Source organism: Lissotriton helveticus, chromosome 4_1 (assembly GCF_964261635.1).
Source record: "Lissotriton helveticus chromosome 4_1, aLisHel1.1, whole genome shotgun sequence".
Taxonomy (NCBI): domain Eukaryota; kingdom Metazoa; phylum Chordata; class Amphibia; order Caudata; family Salamandridae; genus Lissotriton; species Lissotriton helveticus.
The window spans coordinates 1856910211-1856934057 of record NC_136063.1 but is presented as its reverse complement, the minus strand read 5'-3'; the positions used below and the strand labels follow the sequence as shown (position 1 = coordinate 1856934057).

General features: G+C 49.0%; 1 long non-coding RNA gene across 1 annotated transcript in view; it reads right to left on the bottom strand.

The window, feature by feature from the left end:
* The window catches only part of LOC144827711 (uncharacterized), a 94044-nt gene extending 79780 nt beyond the window's left edge, over nt 1-14264 (bottom strand). Inside the window, exon 1 of the long non-coding RNA XR_013610323.1 lies at nt 14186-14264. This is a non-coding gene — a long non-coding RNA (uncharacterized LOC144827711). The remainder of the gene's footprint in view (nt 1-14185) is intronic.
* Between the last annotated feature and the right edge of the window lie 9583 nt (nt 14265-23847).

Genomic DNA, 23847 nt, shown 5'->3' with positions numbered 1-23847 from the left:
GGACATTGGTGGAAGTGTTCGGTTCTTGTTAAGCCAGAAATTTACTTTATTATACAGGTCTCGGTATGATTCCACCTTCCCCTCCTCTAGGGGGACCACTCCCGTTAAAATTATAGTATATGGCAGTGACTCAGGTGGGAGATTGACACATTGTTTTCTGGAAGGAACTTTCTTCCTAGCCAGGTTTTCCTGATCCATGGAACGGATAGATTTAAGGGACCCTCTAGGGGCAGGCTGGGATTTATTAGCTGGACCTGCCTTATGAGATATAATCTTTACCGATATACTCTCTGTCCTGCCAGTAACCTGCTTCTGCTGTGGAACTCTAGAGAGTGACGATACGGGTTTGGCCTGTTGCCCCGAGCTCCCATTATTAGTAGTTGGCTTTTGCTGGTCACACTGTGGTGCAGGCCCTGTATGATCAAATGTATGTGATATCTTTTTCAGGGTAACCGCATTTTCTCTTACTAATGCCTCCATCTGATCCATTTTATCATTTAACAGCCTTGTCCGTTCAAATAGCGGCAAAAGAAGAGATTTAATCAGCAGCTCTATTTTGTCCAAGAGAATACCTTCAACATCGTTTGTGAGGGGATGGTTTTTAATATTCAATGGATGGTTTAGCGAGGGGGCTACAGTAGTTTTTGTAGATGTTACAATATTATTTGTTCTCAAGGCCTTCTTGGTGCCCCCCTTCTGCGTTATCTCTTCCCGTTTCCTTTTGCTAGATGTGAGTTTGGACAATTTGTCTATGGGTGGGATTTTTGGCTCTGGGCTTAATACAGTGCTAGAGCTAGCCGAGATAACAGTCTCAATATTTACTAGGTTGTGACATAAGGAACTACCTTGTGATGAATCTAGAGCAATAGCGCCCCCCTCCAACTCCTGGTCCACTAACACAGTGTCTGGGATCGTAACATTACTGTCAGTACAGACCAGTTGGGTTAAGGGAACTGGGGAGACAGCCTGACCAATTTTCCCTAATGAAGAGCGCTTTACAGTGACCATGTCAATAGATACGCGTTTTTCAACAAGGGCTATTTCTTTTTCCAGAATGCAGGTAGTACGTTTAAAAAATTGATCAATGGTACCTGTGAACACCCCATTCAATGTCGATACCTGAACCTGCCTTTCCTTACCAGATCGTAAGGTCATTTTTATAGTTTACACTTATCAACCAATATGGCAGACTACCACAACAAGATTTATAGGGGAGATCAAACAAGTTCTGGATACACAAATGTCTGCTAGCTCCAGAGACCAAGACCGCAATGTCAGGGAGGTGGCCCAACCCAACCTCTTTCAGCCTCGGACGGCCGCAGACGGCCCCGCCCTTGTCCCGGGCTTCTCCCGGGACGCTCCCGCGCAGCGGGCTGTAACGTTTGTTATAGGGAGATAAGGATGGGCGGGGGGCGTGGCAGCAGGGAGAGCGGGCCAGGTGCTGATGGTTTAATCCTGCAGGGACTCCTGGGATTTCGAGTCCCTGCGGCACCGCTCGCAGCCCTGCAGCTTACACAAACCTCCAAGTCTCTGCCCCAGGACCGTTGCACAAAGAACACTCCTCCAAGCTGCGAAGCGGGACCCGCGCAGCGGGTCCGGCGAGCAGTAACAGCGATGACAGGCAAGTACAATCAAAAGTTCCTCGTGGCCCAAAACAATTCCGCTTTGCGTCCCACAGAGTTCAGGAGTACAGGGTTTCTAAATACACCTTGGGCGGGGGGCGTGGCAGCAGGGAGAGCGGGCCAGGTGCTAATGGTTTAATCCTGCAGGGACTCCTGGGATTTCGAGTCCCTGCGGCACCGCTCGCAGCCCTGCAGCTTAAACAAACATCCAAGTCTCTGCCCCAGGACCGTTGCACGAAGAACACTCCTCCAAGCTGCGAAGCGGGATCCGCGCAGCGGGTCCGGCGAGCAGTAACAGCGATGACAGGCAAGTACAGTCAAAAGTTCCTCGTGGCCCAAAACAATTCCGCTTTGCATCCCACAGAGTTCAGGAGTACAGGGTTTCTAAATACACCTTGGGCGGGGGGCGTGGCAGCAGGGAGAGCGGGCTAGGTGCTGATGGTTTAATCCTGCAGGGACTCCAGGGATTTCGAGTCCCTGCGGCACCGCTCGCAGCCCTGCAGCTTACACAAACCTCCAAGTCTCTGCCCCAGGACCGTTGCACGAAGAACACTCCTCCAAGCTGCGAAGCGGGACCCGCGCAGCGGGTCCGGCGAGCAGTAACAGCGATGACAGGCAAGTACAGTCAAAAGTTCCTTGTGGCCCAAAACAATTCCGCTTTGCGTCCCACAGAGTTCAGGAGTACAGGGTTTCTAAATACACCTTGGGCGGGGGGCGTGGCAGCAGGGAGAGCGGGCCAGGTGCTAATGGTTTAATCCTGCAGGGACTCCTGGGATTTCGAGTCCCTGCGGCACCGCTCGCAGCCCTGCAGCTTACACAAACCTCCAAGTCTCTGCCCCAGGACCGTTGCACGAAGAACACTCCTCCAAGCTGCGAAGCGGGACCCGCGCAGCGTGTCCGGCGAGCAGTAACAGCGATGACAGGCAAGTACAGTCAAAAGTTCCTCGTGGCCCAAAACAATTCCGCTTTGCGTCCCACAGAGTTCAGGGTTACAGGGTTTCTAAATACACCTTGGGCGGGGGGCGTGGCAGCAGGGACAGCGGGCCAGGTGCTAATGGTTTAATCCTGCAGGGACTCCTGGGATTTCAAGTCCCTGCAGCACCGCTCGCAGCCCTGCAGCTTACACAAACCTCCAAGTCTCTGCCCCAGGACCGTTGCACGAAGAACACTCCTCCAAGCTGCGAAGCGGGACCCGCGCAGCGGGTCCGGCGAGCAGTAACAGCGATGGCAGGCAAGTACAGTCAAAAGTTCCTCGTGGCCCAAAACAATTCCGCTTTGCGTCCCACAGAGTTCAGGAGTACAGGGTTTCTAAATACACCTTGGGCGTGGGGCGTGGCAGCAGGGAGAGCGGGCCAGGTGCTGATGGTTTAATCCTGCAGGGACTCCTGGGATTTCGAGTCCCTGCAGCTTACACAAACCTCCAAGTCTCTGCCCCAGGACCGTTGCACGAAGAACACTCCTCCAAGCTGCGAAGCGGGACCCGCGCAGCGGGTCCGGCGAGCAGTAACAGCGATGACAGGCAAGTACAGTCAAAAGTTCCTCGTGGCCCAAAACAATTCCGCTTTGCGTCCCCCCTATTTACTTGCATTTGGTGCAATCTTTTTGTATTCAAGCGAGCACAACATACACACAAAACAAGTATTCCACGCATTTCTCTTCAAACACCTCCTGAGTGTCCCAATTCTCTTCATTTCTCTCTCACACGCAAAGAAGCAGACAAACACTCTCTACCAGTCTCCACATCCCTAACCTCTCCATCCCTCCCCCTCACTTCTCTACCATTTGTATCTAACTCCGTCCCACTCTCTTTACCCTAATTGTATCCTATTATTCTCTACCATCATTCTCTCTTTTTCTCCGTGCCTCTCTTACTCTTTCCATAGCTTTCTCATTCGCTTCCCCATCTCTATTTGAGCTTACCCCTTCTGTCTATCTTTTTCCCCTTTAAACTCTTTTTTTTTGTAAATATGTTTTTATTGCAGGAATCAAATATAATCACAGCATTGGCACCTGATACGCGCATAAATCAGTATTGACAGTAGTAATCAGAACGCTATACACGGCCCTTCAGCCCACAACCCGGGGGTCGGGCGGCGTGTGCCAATTTTTGCGGTGTTCATTTCCACACTTTCGCCATGTAACACAGGTAGTAAAAGGAAATTCCGTCTGCTTTATTAAACACCCCCCACAAATTCCCCACCCTCCCTCCATTCAACTCCCCGCCCCAGAGGATTAATGTATCATTCAGCACAGTGTATAGTCCCAACGGTTGGTGGAAATGACTGTCACTCCTCTTCCTCTAACCCCCCACCCTCCACCCCTCTCGTCATCGGTAGGTTGTCTTGCGGTCGATTATTATGATACGTAAGCTGTAATTCTCCAGATTGGGTACAGTCCAGGAATAGTGTATCAGTGGGGTCCAGGTTGTTCCTCATCTGCACTGTCTAAGTCAGTATGTCTAGTATGGTCGCGCAGAGCCTGCACTATCGTCTCCCAAGCCTGCGCAGCCTCTAGGGCCCGCTCATCCCGTCGCCGCCTCGCCTGCTGGAATCTTAATGTACTCTCACTCCCCGCCCACTTGAGAAGCTCATTGCGCCACTTCGCGCCCGTTGGACCAACCCGCGCCTTCCAGTGTCTAGTTATTTCCCGTTTGGCCAGAAGTAATCCTAAATCTATAAATTTACTGGTGATTTTATTTTTAGAGGTGTGTGGAAACCAATGCAGAATCCCCACAGCCGCATCCATCTGCAACGATCTTCCCGTCACTGCGGTTAGCGTGTCTTCTACCAACAACCAGTAGGAGGTCAGCACAGGGCAGGACCGCAGCATGTGAAGAAGGTCCGCTCCGTCCGTTCTACATCTAGGACAGGCTGCCATCTCCAGGTCGAAATATTTCTGTAGTTTCTCCGGGGTTAAATAAGCCCTATGTAAGATATAGAAGTGGACCAATTGGAATCGGGCGCTCCGCGTTCCCTTCCAGGTCCGCTGCAGTAGCTGGGACCACGTGGACTCAGGGATCTCCTTCCCTATATCAACCTCCCACCGGGCTTTGAGGACCGCCAGGGGGGTCAATCTCTCATCTACCATCTTGGAGTATAAACAGGACACTGCTTTAATTGTCCCTGCGGACATCATGACATATTGACATGCCATCGACAGCTGTGGTTCCTCGTGTCCAGTTCTCCAGTGTGCCTGGAGTGCTCTAGTGATCGCAGCATGAAGTAAAAAGTCGCCTCGGGGGACGTCATAACGGTCCAGAAGCGCCTGAAAGGGCAGCAATGCTCCATCTTCGTAAAGGTCGCCTACCATCTGCACACCCATTCCCTCCCAAATACCCAGTCGAGACCAGTCTCCGCCATGGGACAAAGCTGTAAGCATCCCCAGCGGGATTTCTGGGGCATAAGGACGTGGTCTGCCCGGACTGCGGTGCAGTCGGTTCCAGCATAACCGTATAGTGCGCTCCTCTTGCGTGAGGTCCTTCAACTCTAGCTTCTGCTGCAGCGCAATATACGATAGGACGTGCCTGGGTATTCCACTGCCTCTTGTTTCCTCTGGACCGCAAAACTCACGTGCCACCTCCTGGGTATAACATTGTAGCTGGGCAGCCAAATAGTACGCCTCGAAATCAGGCGCTGCCAACCCTCCCTCCGCTCTCGGCCTCAGCAAGGTCCTAAGCGCCACTCTGCGGCGGCCCGAGCCCCATAGGAACGCCACTATCGTGGAGTCCAGGCCCCGAAAGATGGATCTGGGGATCCATACTGGTAGTGTCCGGAAGTAGTACAACAGGCGGGGTAGCGCCACCATCTTCAACAGTGCTATTCGCCCTGCCACTGAGAGAGGCAGGGTGGACCAAAAGGACATGCTACCCTTGAGCGCCCGGATGCCCCTGGATATGTTACCCTCCAATACGTCCACAGGGCGATGGTAAACATGCACCCCCAGGTATCTAAAACAAGTCGACTCCCATCTGATCTCCCTGTGTATGTCCGGCTGAGGGCTATCTCTACGGATCGGAAACAAGCAGGTCTTAGCCCAATTCACCCGGAGCCCCGATATCTCCCCAAAAGTCGTGAGCACTGAATCCGCTCCAGTCAGGGCCGCTCCAGCGTCCTCGAGAAAAAGCAGCAGGTCATCAGCATACAGGGAGATATACTGGTGGCCCATCGGAGATTGCAACCCCCTGTAGTGGGCTCCCGTACGTATCGAGATGGCCAACGGCTCCACCGCAAGGGCAAATAGCAATTGGGATAATGAACAGCCCTGTCTTGTTCCCCGTTCCACTGGATATTGTTGGGAGATCAGCGGGCCCGATTTCACCCTAGCCACCGCCGAGGCGTAAAACACCGTGGTCCATTTCAGGAATCCCTCCCCTAGACCAAAGCGCTCAAGGACCCTATGGAGATAAATCCACTCTAGGCTGTCAAAGGCTTTCTCCAGGTCAACTGAGAGGATCATAGGATCGGAAGCGTCTGTATGATCTTTCCTTTCAATAATCTAAATAGCCGACGGATGTTCATCGTGGTGTTGCGCTTGGGGATAAAGCCCGCCTGGTCAGTATGAATTAGTGACCCCATGTGTCCCAGCAGTCGGGCGGCCAGTATGCTGCATAAAATCTTATAATCGACCGTGAGCATTGAGAGCGGCCTATAAGATGCAGGTTCCGATCCCTCCCGGTCCGGTTTAAGGAGAGGTATCACCAGGGCCTCTCGCATCGAACCCGGTAGGTGCCCTATAGATTTCGCCTCATTATAAACCCGCTGGAGTTTGGGGGCTAGAATATCTACGTATGTGGAATAAAACTCCACAGGTAGGCCGTCAAGGCCCGGCGTTTTATTACGTGCCATTTTCTTAATTGCGCATCTTATCTCAACCAGTTCCACATCGCGCCCTAGATCTTTCGCCTGTTACGATTCCAGAGTGGGAATCGGCAGGTTCCTCAGGAAGGAGTCCGTCGGGGAAGTGTCCGGCGGTGGTCGGCTGCGATACAGTTTCCTGTAATAACCCCAGAAGCATTTAAGGATCTCAGGTTGAGTGTAAACTTCCTCATTCCCATCAGTCCTCATCGCCACAATGGGTGAGGTTCGTCTCGTGGGGTTAGCTAGCCAAGCCAGTAGTGCACTCGACTTGTCACCCTCCGCCAGTGATCTAGTCAAGTACATCTTGTGGTCGTAGCTGCGCAATCGTTCAACCTCTACAGCCACCGCCTCTTTTGCCGCCAGGATCTGCTGTTGGAGTTCTGGACGACCAGGACGGGCGATCTCCAAGTCGCGGAGGTCTCGGTCAGCTCTGGCCAAGTCTTCCAAAAGCACGCGGCGTACTCCAACTTTTTGCGTTATACAGTAGCCTCTAACCACTACTTTAAAGGCGTCCCATTCCGTAGCCCTCTCTGTAGTCGTGCCCTCGTTCATCTCGAAGTATCCCGAGATCTGGTCCTCCAGGTCCCCGCGAAACACCTGGTCTTCCATCAGCTCGGGCCTCAATTTCCAGGTGGGCACACAAGGGGCGCACCGAAGCCAGCATAGGGTGATCAACAATGGATTGTGATCGGAGATTGTTCTCGCCAGATATTCCGATCGCATAGCCGAGGAAGCAACCTCAACCGATCCCAATAGACCGTCCAGTCGCACATGCAATTCGTGCATGCCAGAAAAGTGGGAGTAATCTCGAGTGTGCGGGTGGTGCGCTCGCCAAATGTCCGACAGTCCCCACTTCGTCTGCCAGTTTAACCTACCTTTAGCAACCCGAGTCGCCGGGGAGTCTGGGAGGGGTGGATGAGATCTATCTAAGTCCACGTCGAGCACCGCATTAAAGTCACCCCCTATCAGGATGGGCCCCAAGAGGTACCGGGCCAAAGAGCCCGACAGCACATTTAGAAAGGCGAGCTGGTCCGTGTTTGGAGCGTAAATGCAGCAAATATTCAACTCCCTTCCCCCTAATTTCCCCGCCAATGCGACGTACCTCCCCTCTGGATCTACAGTGTGGCTATCAACCTGCATAGGTACCCCCGCCTTTATCCATATGAGCGCGCCTCTTGCATAAGCTGAGTAGGTAGTGCAGTATACCTGCCCACGCCATCTACGCTGCAGCGCAAGCCCCTCCGTTTTGTTGAGATGTGTTTCCTGTAGCAGCGCGATCTGTACTCCCCTATGCACTAGGTAAGTGTGGCCCTAGTGTCGTCTGGACATAGTGTGCAGACCCCTCACATTCCAGGTGATACATTTCAGATTCGATAAGTCAGCCATAGTCCCATTTCTCGTCCACCTGCCATACTGAACACATTACAGCTATGAAGAAGTACCCATCAAAATCCACACCGATGACGAGTCCCCCCCTTAACAACAGTACATCAACTTGCAAACATGAACCCCCTTCCATCCCCCCCAGAACAGGTACCAAATAGTGCCATCTAGTCCCCATCCAAACAAATCTCTGCAAAACCTCCCTCCCTACTAACCTAACGGTGGTCACCGTTGATGTGCCTTAAGGGCAATGTGGGTGCCGAGCGTCGACGCGGGGTCCCGCTGCTAGCCGCATCGCGGCCGAGCTCGATAGCATCAGGGCTCATAAGAAGAGTTCCTGCAACCCCTCCCATAGTCAGCGAGTAACCAATTCTCTCCCATAAGTTCCACCAGCCACTTGTGCCCGTCCCCTCCCTCAGCAATCCAACCAGAACCGGCTCACCCTAAGGCATCATTGTTCGTCCAGTAGACCTTCTGCCGTCTCAGGGGTGACCTCCGGGAACTTCACACTGTCCGATTCAGAGCCCTCGGTGTCCGAACGGCCCCCGCTCTCTCTGGGCTCCGAAAGCACAGCTCCATGGTCGTTCTGGGGGCCAGATATGGAAGAGACCATCTCCAGCGCTCCCCGCCGCTCCGCTGCAGTCTCCATTGTGGAGGGGCGAGCAGTCCTGCCCCTTCGGTGCCTGAATCTCTTGGGTTTCCTCTGTATCATATCCTCCGTCGTGGGATGAGAGGAAGTTCCGAAGCCATCTTTGCCCGCCCTGTATAACTCGAGCCAACTACACACATCGCCCGGGGTTTCAAAGAACTTAGTGGAGTCGTCCACAATGATGCGGAGTCGCGCCGGGAATAGTAGGGAGTACTGGATGCCCTCGGCGCGCAGTTCTCGCTTGACGGCCAGGAAGGATGAGCGACGTCTCTGCGTCTCGTAGGTGTAGTCCGGCAAAATGTTCACGCGGCTGTTGTCCACCTGATAAGGACCCTTCTGTCTGGCAGCCTGCAAAAGGAGGTCTCTGTCGCGAAAATGGAGCAGCCGCGCCACCACTGGGCGTGGCGGGCGGCCCTGTTGTGGCGGCTTGGCCGGCACTCTGTGCGCCCGTTCCAATGTGTAGAAGGGGGACAACCCCTCCTGCGCCACAGCCGTCCGTAGCCAATTTTCAAGGAACGTCACCATGTCCCCCCCTTCAATTTTTTCCGGAAGGCCAACTATCCGAATGTTATTTCTCCTGTTGCGCCCTTCCGCATCTTCCGCCCGCTTCTCCAGCGCTTCTATACGGGACAGAGCGTCTTTCATCGTTGCGTCCAAAGCTTTTTGCGCTGGTTCCAGGTGTCGCACCGACCCTTCGACCTCCTTCACTCTGTCGGAGAGCTTGCCATGATCCTCTCGGAGAAGGCCCAAGCCCGTCACCACCTGAGCAATGTCCTCTTGAAGGGCTGATCTGGTCTCTGTGATGGCCAGTAGGATTTTATCGAGTTGTTCCTGGATATGAGGGCTCCCTGGCCCCTCCGCGTGAAGGCGCTCCTCATTGTCCGGCGGCTCTGCGTCAGACGCGGCCTGGGTGCCTCCCTTGGGCCCTCTTGGTTTCCCCATGGTGTTCAGGGTTCACTGCACAGCCTCAGCAGGAGCGGGGACGGTCGAGCCTGGGCCAACCCCGGTGCGTCGCGGCCTTCAGAATCATCGCCGCTCAGTCGCCCATCTCCCCGTATCTCCCCGGCACCCCTCAAGGCCAGCAGGGCCCCAAGTGTCGACCAGGTCGGCCGTCCCAGTGCGGGCCAGATCGGGGTTCAAGATGGCGGGCAGAGGGTCCTCACATCAATAAACCTCTGGGCAGAGGTGTGCTCCCAGGTTCCGCAGTAATGGCCGCACCGCCCCAGCCGAGCGTGGCGAAAGTTTCAAGGGTAGCGGGTCTCTACCTCGCCTTGTGTCCGCCCTCCGTCACCCGGGCCACCTGAGAGTCTCCTCGGCTATATGGCGATGGAGCCAGCGCGCAGAGCTCAACAGTGTCGGAGCGGCGGGGGAGCTCTCTTCCAGGCACCCCTCCGCAGTGGCCGCGCCTCTCGCCCCCCCCTCCTCTGGCAATTCCCTCGAGTCAATGGAGAGTCTTAGTTCAGGGGGCTCAGCTGCCACCTCAGGTTCCCTCCTGGGCGCTCTTCATTCCCGCTTCACGGCGCCAGTCCCCGCAGCTCAATCACGGTGGGGGGGTCGCACCCTTTATGCAGCGTGCTCACCTCCAATCCGGGTGTCAGGGCCCCTGTCGCGGTCTCCGCCGCAATGTCCGCCCGGCTGCGAGCAGGCTCCCCCGCCCCTCCCCCACTCCGTTCCGGGCAGCGTCTCCCGGTCACCGGCCGATGGCGGCCCCCTCGGAGGTCAGCAGTGGACAGGTCGCTAGAAACCGCCCCAGCAAGGGATGGATCGCCTGGTTCTCCGGGGGGCCTCGGGTCGTCCGCCTCTCCCGGGTCTCAGTCGTGCTCAGCTCCGGGGCAGTAGAGAAGGAGCAGGCGCCATTTTAGATTCTGCCTCGCGACCTCGCGTCTCTGCCGGTTTCCTCAGTCCCGAGGCCGCCGCTGGCCTCGACTTGCAGGAGGGGGAGCCCAGGGCACCGGGCGATTTATTTCGGGGTGCAGGTGTCCTCAGGACCTTCCCCAAACAGGATTAATGTGAGCTCGGCCGCGGAGCCGAGACGCTAGGCGACCTCCGCCATCGGCGATCAAGCCACGCCCCTTCCCCTTTAAACTCTTCTCTGCTTCTTTTATATCTGTCCCTTCACTCTTCACCTTCTCTCACCCCATTATCCGTCCTCTCCCCTCGTCAGAAGACCTCAGGGTCGGTAAGCTTTCAGTGGCAGACTGTGAACACTGCTGTGTCGTGAGCATGTGCAGAGTCCAGCAGGGTAGAGGTCAGGGGCAGAACAAAATCCTGGCCTCTGATGGGAAGGTCCGTAACCGCCTCTCACCTCACCTGGGTACGAGGGAGTCCGTGAAGATAATCCCCACCATCTCATCCCTGGCCATTAAACACTCAATGTCACAGCAGGCGGGCGGGGTCGGTGGATTCCCAGGGGCAAGTGAGTCAGGGGAAAGACAGCCAGTCCCCAGTGAGAGGTCAAGAGGTGAAAATGACCCTTGTTACCTGGGCTCCTAAGAGGCCACACCTGAGCCGGCTTCCCCCACCCCCGCACACACACTCATGCAGTCTGCACACATCACTGTGCTGCGCCCCAGGTAGAAAATGTCCCGTACACCATCTAACAAGACGTCCCAGCATGGAGGCTCGGCAGGGGGCTGTTGAGGACAATGACAGCTACCATCTGGGAGGGGCGGGAGGGAGCAAAGGCTCTCTTGCCACAGCCACAGGCCTCCAGCAGGCCGCTCAGGCCCCATTGTGCTGCTTGTCTCAGCTGAATGACACAGACAAACGGCAAACATACTGCTAAAACAAACAGGAACACAGCTGGCCCTCAGCATCAGCCGGTGCCCACCTTATCAATTCGACCTTGAGTACCGCTACTCTCCTTGGCAGTGGAGAAGTGCCGGTACTCAGCTGGGTAAAAATGAGAAGTGCCGGTACTCAGTACCGGTGAGTACCGGCCCATTTAAAGCACTGCTCTAACCACATACACGTATGATATCCTCGCTCTAACATCATGTATGAAGCAGGCGTTTTTTGAGGTGGAATCGGAATTCCCTCTCTAGTCACAATTGGTTTGTCCTTTTTAAAGAAATTCTTTCTTTTCTGCATCAACTTTATTTTCTGACTCTTTCACTAATGGGTCTCAGCATAAATAAACAAACAATCTTTCCGTAATTCTACTTATTCTATTGGTCAACTCTCGTCCTATACAAGCGCGACTCACACCAACCGCCCAATCACGGCTCTCTATGTGTCTTTTATCTCGTCCAATACCAGCTCGGCTCACATCAACCAACCAATCACGGCTCAGTACACGGCCGCTGTCTGACCAATGCCAGCGCAGTTTTTTCAGATGTCAGTATTACTACTTCTACTGACCCTCCCTTCACAAAATATTACAGCAATATATTTCTGGGGTTTTCTTAATTCAAAATTCAGTTAGTAACAACACAAAACAATGCTACTGTGTCTGCTCCACTAAATAGATAGTCTTCACCGTTTTCAAAGAGATTTCCTTACACTGCAAGTAATAATAATGACCAGCGCTATCTCACTTCTCTAACAAGCTCCGGGAGGACCTGGTACTCCTCTAAGGATAAAGCCAAAATTTCACAAGAGGACTTTTTGGTGTGAAAAGAGGTCTTGTTACTCTCCTGGGGATAAGGCTATAGAGTTTCGGAAGTGGACCCTTCGCTATTTCACGCACTCTACTTATATACAAAATTTCCCTAATATAACCCCTACAGCCCTCCGTAGCTTTTAGGCATTATTAAAACAGACTAAGTACTTCTGCAGTGTGATTTCTTTACTACACTCTTCTTCTGTCTACCTCAGGCTAAATTATACTACACAACTATTCACCAAACTTCAACTTACAACAACAGCTGATTATTTATCACATAAGCGAAACCTAATACATCTACCAATGCTTGTTATTACCGATTTCTTGCCGCAACCACCTAACCTGTACGCCTTGTTTATGCAACATTAAAAATGTGTTTTCGTACACATCCTAGCAGCTCTCACAGATCGTGAGCGGAGTATTAAAAAAACGCATTTGTGAGACTCGGAATAGCTGAACGGGGACTCCCCCTGCCGCCAGCACGTCAGCAGCTCTGTGTCAGGGATTCCTGTCGTGCTGGGCTGTACACACCCCCGTGCCGTGCGCAGCAGGTTTTCCCTGCAGCATCCCTCGTGGCGCAGCAGAATCTGCGTGTGTGGGAGGGTGAATCATTCATGTGCAGTCAGGGTTCTTCCGCGCGATGAATGGAATAAAGTCTATAAAGGATATACGGAGGCGATCTGGCCGGGAAGGTAGCCCAGACTGCTGGAATATTCTAGAAAACTATTTTCTGTGAAAAGTGTATAAGGATATATAGTTAAGGATTAAAAGTACGAATGCTACATTTTTTTCTGCCAGGCCACCACTGGAAGTATAGTAGTTTATCTTCTCGTTTTGAATTCGAATATGTGCAGTAACTATGTCCGACCATTTAAAACACAGAGGTTGGCGTCTCACACCCGACGTACAAAAGCATTGTAGGACTTTCCCTCGAAGAGACCGCGGAGTGAAGGTTGAATCTTTCTTTCTCGGTGAATAGCTGGTAGGTGAAAAGGCATTTGTGTAAAAATATCATTAATTTTTAACATTGCAATTATCCAGTTGTTTGCGTTAATAATAATTTAGAAGTTATTTGGACCGTTTTTGAGAGTTTTTTTGTGATTTCATGTGTTTACTGTTTAGGTTCCATTGTTGAAAGGAAAATATACAGGATTTCACTGATTTTCCTTTTTTTTTTTACTAGCATGAACAAAAAAAAAATACAGAGCACGCCCGTAAAATTCTGAGAGATGACCACCCTAGAACATTGTCAGAATATTTTCTGGCCCTTAGTGGAAATGACAGATAATTAGTTAATAACTGATTTCCAGTCGATTCCTTTATTACCATGTGGATTTTTGTATCGGCGTTTGTTAAGGTAACTACAGGGAAAATGAATAACCCTAAAAACACCACTTTGTTTGAAAACACCAAATGAAACCACTGATAGCCAAAATACACATAAAAAATTCCCAAATACTTTAGATAATTGCTCTAAATTGCACGTTAAATATAAAACTCTTGCTATTAGTCCTGCAATCGTCCGTCTGATTACAACTTGGCGCAACATTATATTTTAGGTAAGGCATGGCTGGAAAGCATTCTTGTGTTGTGGCTCTCTTAGCCCCTCCTAGCAGGTAGATCCTCAGATCTATTTAGCAGAAGCGCCGTTCATTCAAGCTTCGAAGTTTTGAGGCGAGAGACGCCGCGCGTGCACGAAAACAGCTAGCCTGGTCGAGCGCGGTAAAAGCCTTCTGTCTATGGAATATAGACGCCATCTTCGAAAGAAACCAGCGCCGTTTTCATGGTTCCCTATTACTTGTAATCGTTCACTATAAACAGAAACAGGTACATTTGAATGCTGTATGAAAAAGAACATATGGAAATGACGTGTTTCACGGTGCATAACTAGGTAAGTCACACATCAAAAATATTTACTTTTTCTAAACAGGCTCTAGAATTGCTCATATATATTTCTTCCTGTATGCCCCACTACATAAACGAAGGATTTAGTCATTTTATTGTATTGTAGTTTTATGCCAATGCACCCAGATAACGTATTAATTGCATGATGGCCGCTCTGTTTAGGTACCTTGGGGTACAGCATAGCAGACACAGCTGTCCAGCTGTCTTTCTTCTGTGTCGGTGTCGAAGCTGGCCTCTCGTTGACGTCGGATGGTAGGGGCAAAGCAAAAGTGCTGTGGCGTCACCAGGATAGAAAGACTTTGGCAGGGCCAGTGACGTCTCGTCGCCATGGCGACGGGTCTACGCTATAAGGGGGTAGGAGTGATGCAGGACGGCGTGGGCGGGGGCTGGGCGCCGCTTTCAGCACCAGGCTCCCGGCGGACAGAGGTCGCTCCAGCGCTCGCAGCCAATCTTCTCCTTGGTATCTGGCTCGCAGGAGCCAGCGCGGACCGCGCACCAACTGGCGGCGCACAGCGAGGACCCGCGTCCGGCACATCTCTCCTCTGAGCGGCTGTTTTGAGAAGGGGACCCGCGGAAGGATCAGAACAGCACATCAGCAGCACGAACAGGGGAGAGGTGTGCGCCGGCTACCAGCAGTCCGGAGCGGCAGGATCGGGTGAGTCACCAACTCTGCATCACTGCCCCTGTCACGATACACTGCAGCAGGCAGGGACTTGAATAAGCAGAGGGCATTAGCACACGGGTCCTTAAATACCAGAACATCAACAGTAGGGCATTTCCAGAAATTGGCAAATAAGTGCTTTGTTGAAATCAACAAGTGGGCATTAACGCCGTGTACTTCAGCAGCCCGCTACGTAAGCAGCTTTGGGCGTTATAACCCCTGCTAAAAGTGCCGGGGAAGTTATAGAACGTAAACGAAGGATTGCTGATTGAGTAAGCGTTAAGGATGCATGCATTAACAGTGCAGGGCCGTAACTGTTCATCCAGCCGAAGGGCCTAGGTTTTCAAAGCTGGGGCATTTATAGCACCTGTAGGATAATGTTGGGAAGTGAACGTCCGTCCCGTTAGCAGCACGTAGCCTAACAGCATGCGGCATTAACAGCAGTCACATTATATTGGGTAGATGTGTGTTTGTCGCCTGTTAAATGTTATTTCACCGTAAAAGAATACAAAGAAGGCGCAAACTTTAAAAAAAAAAGTACATTTCAGTCCAATTATTAGGTTCTATAACTTCCGAACAACGATTTTCCTTAATTTCTCTTGCGGTTGTGGTGGCCCCATTGAGACGAATACCTACGTCACCGCCACCCTGTTCAAGGATGGCTGTCCCCAGATTAATGGACAGTCCTGGTTCTTGATAAAAGATTGTCCACTCCTCTCGGGACAGCGTCTTCTGAGGAAAGATAGATTTATACCAATCACATGCTCTCGATTTGTCTGGACAATGTACAGCGGGTATAATATGATGGATAGAAATTATGTGTTTCAGAACTTTGAAGGACATTTACTGAAAACAGACACAAGGCCCAGATTGACCATACTACTAAAAGGGCATTTCCCTATGGACTGCAGGCCGGGGAAGTTTCCAGGGCAGGATGGGCAGACACACAATCTAGAAGTGGTACCCCAGGCATCACGTAATACGCTACTGCACAACATGTCCCCAGTAACGGATGGCATATGAAGTGTTCGGTCACAGCTCTAACAGGTAGAAATTATCGTGGAGGTGAAAGAGCTCCTTTGTATCTGCAGGGCCCTAGAAGTCGTCTCCACTTGAATAAAAAACAAAATATGGTAAACTTTTCCCAATAAATGAACAATGGCGCTTCATGGAGACCTCTGTGGAAGGATGTGTGACAGTGTTTAGCCCTCCACGCTAGACACTGCCATCTACATTTTTCTCTGGTCTCTGAAGAAGAACCTACGCTCTCGGGACTTTATAATTGACCACAGTAGCAAGGTTTGGTGGTGAGTCTTGTGTCCGAAGCCTGTGGAGGCTATGGAAACATAGTGTAGCATTCAGCTTTCCATATTTGGTTTGTATGCAAAGTGAGTTTGTTGGCATGGCCGTTCTGTGGGAACATCCTTAATCCCAAGGAGCGCTTTCTGGTTCTTTTGTGTTGGCGCCTTTCCACGGCGCGATGGTGGTCCTTTCCATCGGACGGACCCGAGTAGCCGGGAGGAGCCTGTGTTAAAAGTAGAATTGACGCATCCTTTCCATAACGTCAGTCAGCGTCACTGTTAGAAGTCTGATCATTTTACCGGATATTTACAACAGCACACCGGGTGTTTACTCTACGTACTTCAAACAGGGCATTACTGTGCGTGCGTGCGTTGCATTAGAAAGAAGAGATTTGCTTTCAAGTCTCACTCTGCCAGCCTCCCGCCGCCCTCCGATCTGAATGCTGGGGATAATGTGTGACCACTTTAAATCCTAACACACAACCTGCTTATTATCCCAGCATTAGGGCCGCTGTAAATGAAACACTCCCGAGTATTTCTATTATCCGCGCATTAATCCAAATAACAGGTTACGGATTGATTTGAAAGCGGAGTCGTTGAGTCATTTTAAAGGTCAGAATCAATAGCAACGTGGAGAACAGTAGAATCAGAGGGAAAGTCACCAGCGCGTGACTGTACCCGGGTTAAAACTCAAGCTAATGACTGCCTTTCGCTTTTAGCATTTTATTTGTTGGGGGTAATACTGAATGTTGTGTCACGTCTGTGTCTCATGCTAGAGCGGAGGGAGGCAAAGAAGTAAACACGGGGCAAGCGCGCCAGAAAACAGGCATGGGAGGCGGACAGGACTTATCTCAATGCGTATCTTTCTAAGGGAAGCATTAGTTGAGAGTTTTAGTTAGACTAGATCGCCCTTGGAAACAACCTATGATTTAGGACTGAAACGGAACAAATGAAAGTGCTGCATCTCCTCCACGGATGGAATTGATACTGTAGAGGCCACTTTAGAACTATGAGGAATAGATCCATCTCAGTAAAACTGAAATTATAAGGCAGAAGGTTCTAGGAAAAACGGTGGCTGGTTGTGGAATGTGAGAGAGCAAACAATGACTTTGAACCCACTGTTTCTCCAGGACGGAATCTCAAGGTGATCCTGAAAAAGAAAGAAGTGCTTGGCTTCTGTTGGTAATATGTGCTCTGGTTCTGATCCTATTAGAAATGACATATTGTAAAGGAATTTCATGGGTGACGGCCTAATCTCTCAGTAAAAAGTGCCATATTGAAATGAATCGGGAAGCCTACTAAATAGACTGTTTGGAACCTGTTGGGTTGTGCCTTTTCTATTTGTTTATGGAATATTCCACATGCTTTGAATGTACATGAGAGGGGTCATGGCCTCTTTTAAATTTATTCAGACATGCAAAAGGATTCCTCCTAGTTTTCACCTGATGGCTTTTCTACTCAAGTGATACGTTTGGGACATTATGGGCCATTTATGTCTTATTTTTCTGCCTACCTTGGTACTAAGCAGAGTTATTGTCTATTCACTTTTCTAAATCCAAAAGCAAAAAATATTACTGTCTTTTTATGTTTTAACTTCAGAAGATTACATTATTTGTTTTGGAACGAGCCTGTGGAATCAGCCTTTTTCTTTATTCAACTCCTTTACTTTCTTTCAAAAGGGGCGAAGACTCTGTGTGGCTCAGTCCTGATTCTCATATCCACTTTTAAAATCTCTCTAGGTTTAGGGTACAGACATTGGCTGTGGTCTTACGAAGCTTACATAATGATGAACAAAATCATGAACACTACACAGAGTAACTGTGAGTCATTCCCTACAACCATTGCTTGTTTCACGTGTCACCCACATTTTGGATACCCTCATTTCCCATTGTGTATTTTCCCCTTTTCTTTCCACTTCCCATGCAATTTCCCAAGCATTTTTCGCTTCTAACTCACTTCGGTTGAAAAATTGTAGTTTTGTTGACAAAAGGTCGCGCTTTTAGCAGCAAAAGACATTGTTTTGAAATCATTGAACATTATTGTATTTGCTTTTTCTTTACTGTCAATTTTTATTTGCAGTGAAGTAACTCTTCTATTAAGCTTATTTTTTGAAGAGGAATAAGAACTTTTGGATCACAAGGAAGCTTTCTTTTCACTGTGGAAGAATGAGTGTTGACCTCTGGAATGGATCTTGAATGTAGAGAACTATGGTGAGGAATACAAAAAGGATAGAAAATTGTAGGTTTTGTGCAAATTTTGATGCTTGGGCTCTTTTGTATCTTTTGAAAGCTTGCAGGGCCTTGCATCAACATTATTTTCCTTTACCAAAGGAGAGGGTGGACTGCAAGCCACAAATTGTTACCAATTCAAATGTTTTAATACATTTGGAAATACTAAATGAAAACAGTATTAACTATTTAAAGCAAACCTTTCAGAGCGCGCTACAACAGTCCACTGATGTAGCTTGATCATCAGGCGACTATAGTCACAGTATAATTGAAATGAATGTATATTTATTGTTCTCCTATCCCACTCACATTGCACAGGATCTATCAGCAACTGACCCCTAACTATAACAATTGACACATTTTTGAAAAAATACCCCTCTTTGTCATTCTTGACTTTGACTTGGATTCACCTTTATTAGCATTCATGCTAAATCTGTTGAATATGCGACACGGTTTAAGTCTGGTTCGTATGCAGTTTTGCAGGCTTTGTCAGTGATGCAAGATTCTGAATTATTAACTGAGGAGAAGAAGCAGGATGTGCTTTCACACAATTAGAAAAACTATTCCTTGTTAAGTTAATACAGTGTCAGTGAGAACAGCAGGGCTTACCCCTGATACCTACGGGGCAATGCACCAGGCCCTTCCTCAGAGATATGCTAGTAACTTATTTAAGAAAGCACCAAAACAATATTATAGCCTAGTACTAAAACGGTAAATTTACCAAACTAACGTATTAAAAATAATATTAACTATTGAACAAAACGAGTCCAAATTAAGCGTTGGACCTAAGAAACTGGAGAAATTAATTGTTAAAGTTTTAAGTAACAGAAAACCCAAGAAAGTGCAAAGCATCTATGAATGTGGTGACCGGGTAGTAGCAGTGGATGGATGGTCTACTGTTAACTCTCCCCTCCTTACTTACCAGATGATTGCGAGCAGGCCATTCTTTTGTTCTCTCACTGAATGGAATTAAATATCTTTAAATAAGTCAACCACAAGCAGTGTATTGAAGTTGTCACTGTCTGTCTGCATAACATTCAACTGTGTGTAATGCCTAATATTTAGATTGGTATGTTCCTGAATATATTTTCATAATAGCCTACTTTTGAATAGAAGTTATATTTATCATACGTTGATTTGGGAAACAGCTACAGAATTCATCATTACACTTTTGTAATATTTATCAGAGATCACTACAAACCAGAACTTAGATTTATGGTAAATGTACTGCAGAAATGCTATGGCAGCACAATTGTGTTTTACCAGCTGTCCTGAATATAAAAGACAACATTATTAGCCCTCATGTCATTAGGAATACGTTTTCTTGAACAAATATTTAGACTGTCAAGTGCCACTTTTCACCCTTGCTGATTTAGCCCCGACCTCATTTGTCTCTGTTTATGTTCTTAGTTTTTTCCACTTCATTCCATTCTATCAGACCGGCTTCAAGACAAACAGCGCAACTATGGACAACATCATGGCCCTGGCTTATCTCTCAAAAAGAGAGGTGAAAGACAGGCATCTGACGCTGTTTTGCTGTTTTAGCGACTACAGCACAGCTTTTGATAGAGTCGATAGAGGCAAACTCTGGGGAAAACTGTCAGCCTGGGGAGTTCCACAAAGCTATTGAAAGCCTTCATATCCCTTGAGGGGACCTGGGTCCAAGTCAAGATAAGCCCCACAGCGTTATCAGCAAGAGTGGAAACCAACAACGGACTGAAGCAGGGCTGTGTCTTGGCCCCCCCTATTATTCAATCTATACAGCCGATATGGGGAAGCTTTAAAAGAGGCAAGTCTAGTTCCACCTAAACTGGGCACGGCGAAACTGGCAATTCTTCAGTACGCAGACGATACTGTAGTGATGGATCACCCAAGGGTGGGCCTCCAAAGAGCATTAAAAGAGCTGGGGAAGTATAATAAGTAAAATCCCCTGACTGTCAACCAGAGTAAAACAAAGTTAATGGTATTCAGCAGATATCCCCACAAAAAACATGCATGCTGGAATTTGGGAGATCTCCAAATTGGCACCACCACACCCTATAATTATCTTGGGGTTTGGCTACATGAGAGGGCAAAATCGGCAACCCATACAAAACATCTAAATGCCAAAACCAAGAGTGTAATCCTATCTATGAGATGCCTAAGTCAACGGAGCCCATGTTGAAGGTCCTCAGGGCAAAACTAATCCCGGCCATCAACTACGATCATTTGGCATTTCCAGGAGACTTAGACAAACTCATTTCAGCAGCGCAGGTCAAAGCCCACAAAATCGTGCTGCAAACACCCAGGTATGCAAGGAACACCAGGCTACGGCTGGAATTAGGGCTCTGCAGACCTGAATTGGCCCTTCAGGGGGATCTGATTAAGTATTATATCAGAGTCCTTAAAGCACCTTATAACTCTCTCAAACACCTCCTGGTAACAATTTTTAGAGAAGAGGACTTTCCCTGGTACATCAAGCTGGGCAAAGCAATAGAGATCCTCAACATCAAACCCCAAAGCCTGTCCCTAACAGGCATCCCGCACAAGACCTGGTCAAACATCATGAGACGGCATGTCCGCTCCATTTCCTATGAATTTGATCTAACCGCACTTCGCCATAACACCCTAACTGAGCCATTGGATGAATCTTACATTATGGGGAAAGCTCAACCATACCTAAGTGAAGCACTAGGGGCCCAGGCCCGCAGGAAAATCCTTTTTATGAGGCTAACAGCCCTCAGATCTGCGGACTTCAATCCAAAATGGGCACGTGCAGATGGTGCCCCCTCCATGCAATTACCAAAATGAATCCTGGCTCCACTTACTATGCTGCTGCCCCAAACTAACCAGTGAGCAGCAAAGGATGCTCCGCTCCATCATTACTCACTATATTAGACTGGCCTTAGACGTAAGTGCTTTAATTTTTGACCATAAGCACATGAAGCACTGAGACTGATTAACGGGCAAACAAGGTGCTTCAGTAACATTTATGGGCAAAGAAGAGCTGTCCCGTCATCTCACGCACTTTGATTGAATCATTGCTGAAATACAATTCAGTTTCCGGAGTTGATGGCAAAAGGGACTTTGCAACACAAGATTGACCGTCGGAAATAGGGTTTTAAAAACTCGCAGTCGGTGAGGGAGGGGGGTGTCAGGGGTGGGCGGGCAAGAGGGGAGATGGGCTTAAATTTGAGCTTTTTTACTGTAATGATTTTAAATAATTGAACGGTTAACAATAAATCAATCAATCAATCAATCACTTCCGAGTCAGGATTTTAGGTCAGCAATTTGTCACCTGGCACACAGTTTTGCCTGCTTTTATTCCCAAGCAAATTTCAAGTATTTGTATGCAAATATACAAATAGGAAAATCGGAGAAGAAGCAGCCTGTACAACAGCAGACCATATATAAAGAAAGACCTCCAAAGTACTTATAACGTGAGAGTGGTCTCCTTGAGAAAAAAAAAATGCACTGAAGTGATTCCTTCTCTCATTAATGAGCAACAAGTACAGCCTTGATTAATGTTGGTTCTTAAATATGCAATTTATCTCTACTTGGATTTTGACACATTCAACAGTATTTACATGGTCTGCATCACTCAAGGGGAAAGTTTCTGATGGCACTGTCTAGGTTTGGCACTTAGGTTTTCTGTAATCAGCCTACACATATATTGTTACCATAATATTGACTCAGAAACTCCATCACATATGAGTTAATAAAGAAACATCTACCCTTACTTTGACATCCTTTTTGGAGTAGACATCTTAGTTATGATATATATGACAGTCAACAATGTGACATACAACTGCTAAACAAGTGCACATTTATACCAAAGAGCACATTCATGGTATATTGAAGATATAGTGACACCTGTAGGAAAGTGCCCCTGTTTGCATGGTTAAACCCCACTTTTTGCCTGATTCTGATGATCTTTGACTGAATGTACACTGGGTCCTTGCTGACCAGGTTCTCAGTGCCTGTGTCCTTCCCCAAAATTATACCTTTGTTTCCACAATTGGCACACACCTGGCCTGCATATAAGTCCCTTGTAAAAGGTACCAGTGGTACCAAGGATATTGTGACCAGGAAGGGTCTCTAAAGACGGCAGCATGTATTTTGCTGCCCTAAGAGACCCCTCACCAAACATATGCACACTGCCACTGCAGCCTGCGTGTTTTGTTGCCGATAAAAGTGATGAGTCGACCTAGCACATATCCCTGTGTGTCAAGCCTGCCAACACTGTAAGAGGCATAGATAAGTCAACCCTTCTGCAGGCCATACAGCCCTAAGGCAGGGTGCACTATACATCTTGCAAGGGCATAACTGCATGAGCATATATGCCCCTACAGTGTATGTGTCCATACTTAGACATTATAACTGTGTAGCGAAGCCATACTGAATACATGGGTTGGGAGCTTGTCAATACGAGTTCTACAGCTCCCCAATGGCTTCACTGAATTCCAAGATGTTTGGTACCAAGCATCTCAGATTAATGAGCCCACACTGATGCAGTGTTGGGTTCATTAATAAATACACTCAGAGGGCACATCAGAGGTACCCCCTGAAAACCTGCCAAACCATTATTGTGTGCCTGACTGGTCTGTGCCAGCCTGCCACTTCTAGTCATCTTTCTGACCCCCTGACGTACGAGCCCTTAGCTCTCTTGGGCCAGAAACAAAGCCTGCTCTGGGTGGAATCACTTCACCCCTACCCCTAAGCAGGAGCACCATTGAAGGAAGGTGAGCCTCAATGGCTTCCTGCCCTTTGCTATGCTGACCAAGGCCTCCCCAGCTTGTGGAGATGCCTGCCCCACTGTTTGGTGGCAAGGTTGGCGGGAAAATTAGTAAGCAGAAAAGGTGTGTCCCCTCTCAGCCAGGACCACCCCTAAGGTGTCCTGAGCTGAAGAGACACCCTCCTTTGAGAATCCTTCATTTAAGTTTGGAGGATTCTAGCCAGTAGGATTAGGGGTATGCCCCCTCCCCAAAAGGAGTGGACATGCAAAGTGTGCACAAACCCTAAAGGTAAGTAGGAGTAGCCCATTGGCTACTACATTACAGCCCCTAAAACACCCCTAAATTAGGCATTTAGGGGCACCCCTGAACCTTAATCCTTAGTTCCCTACCTACAAAGGGAGTGGACGAAGAAGAGCTGTGCAACAGAGGAAGACTAAAGACACCCACTGACTTTGCCCCAGCCCTTCCGGCCTGTCTGCAGCCCTTGAAGATTCTGCAAAAAACAATGACTCGTCCTGCATCCCAGCAGCCTCCAAAACCTCTGGAAGAACTGCTGCCTTCAAGAAAGACCAGAACTCCAGAGAACAGTGGCCCTGTTCAACAAGAAACTCCAAGAAAGGCCTCTGTGACCTGCGTAACAGTGAAATACTGCGGAAAAACTGCAGATTACGAGAGCAGTAAACTACTCTGGTGTTGGGCAGCACCAAATACTGACCATCTGGAGCTCTGTTACACCATGAGGATGGTCTGGTGAACACACGTGACCTTCCGGATTTCCCTCAGGAGTGGCACAGCTAGAAAGTTAGCAACATTGGGCTGTGAGCCTTGGCAGAGAGCCTTGGCAGATAGGCATTAGCTGGTCATGGCAGTATAGCTGGGAGAATGGAGTCTCTCTAATGTTCTGTAGTATTCTTTTACTTTAG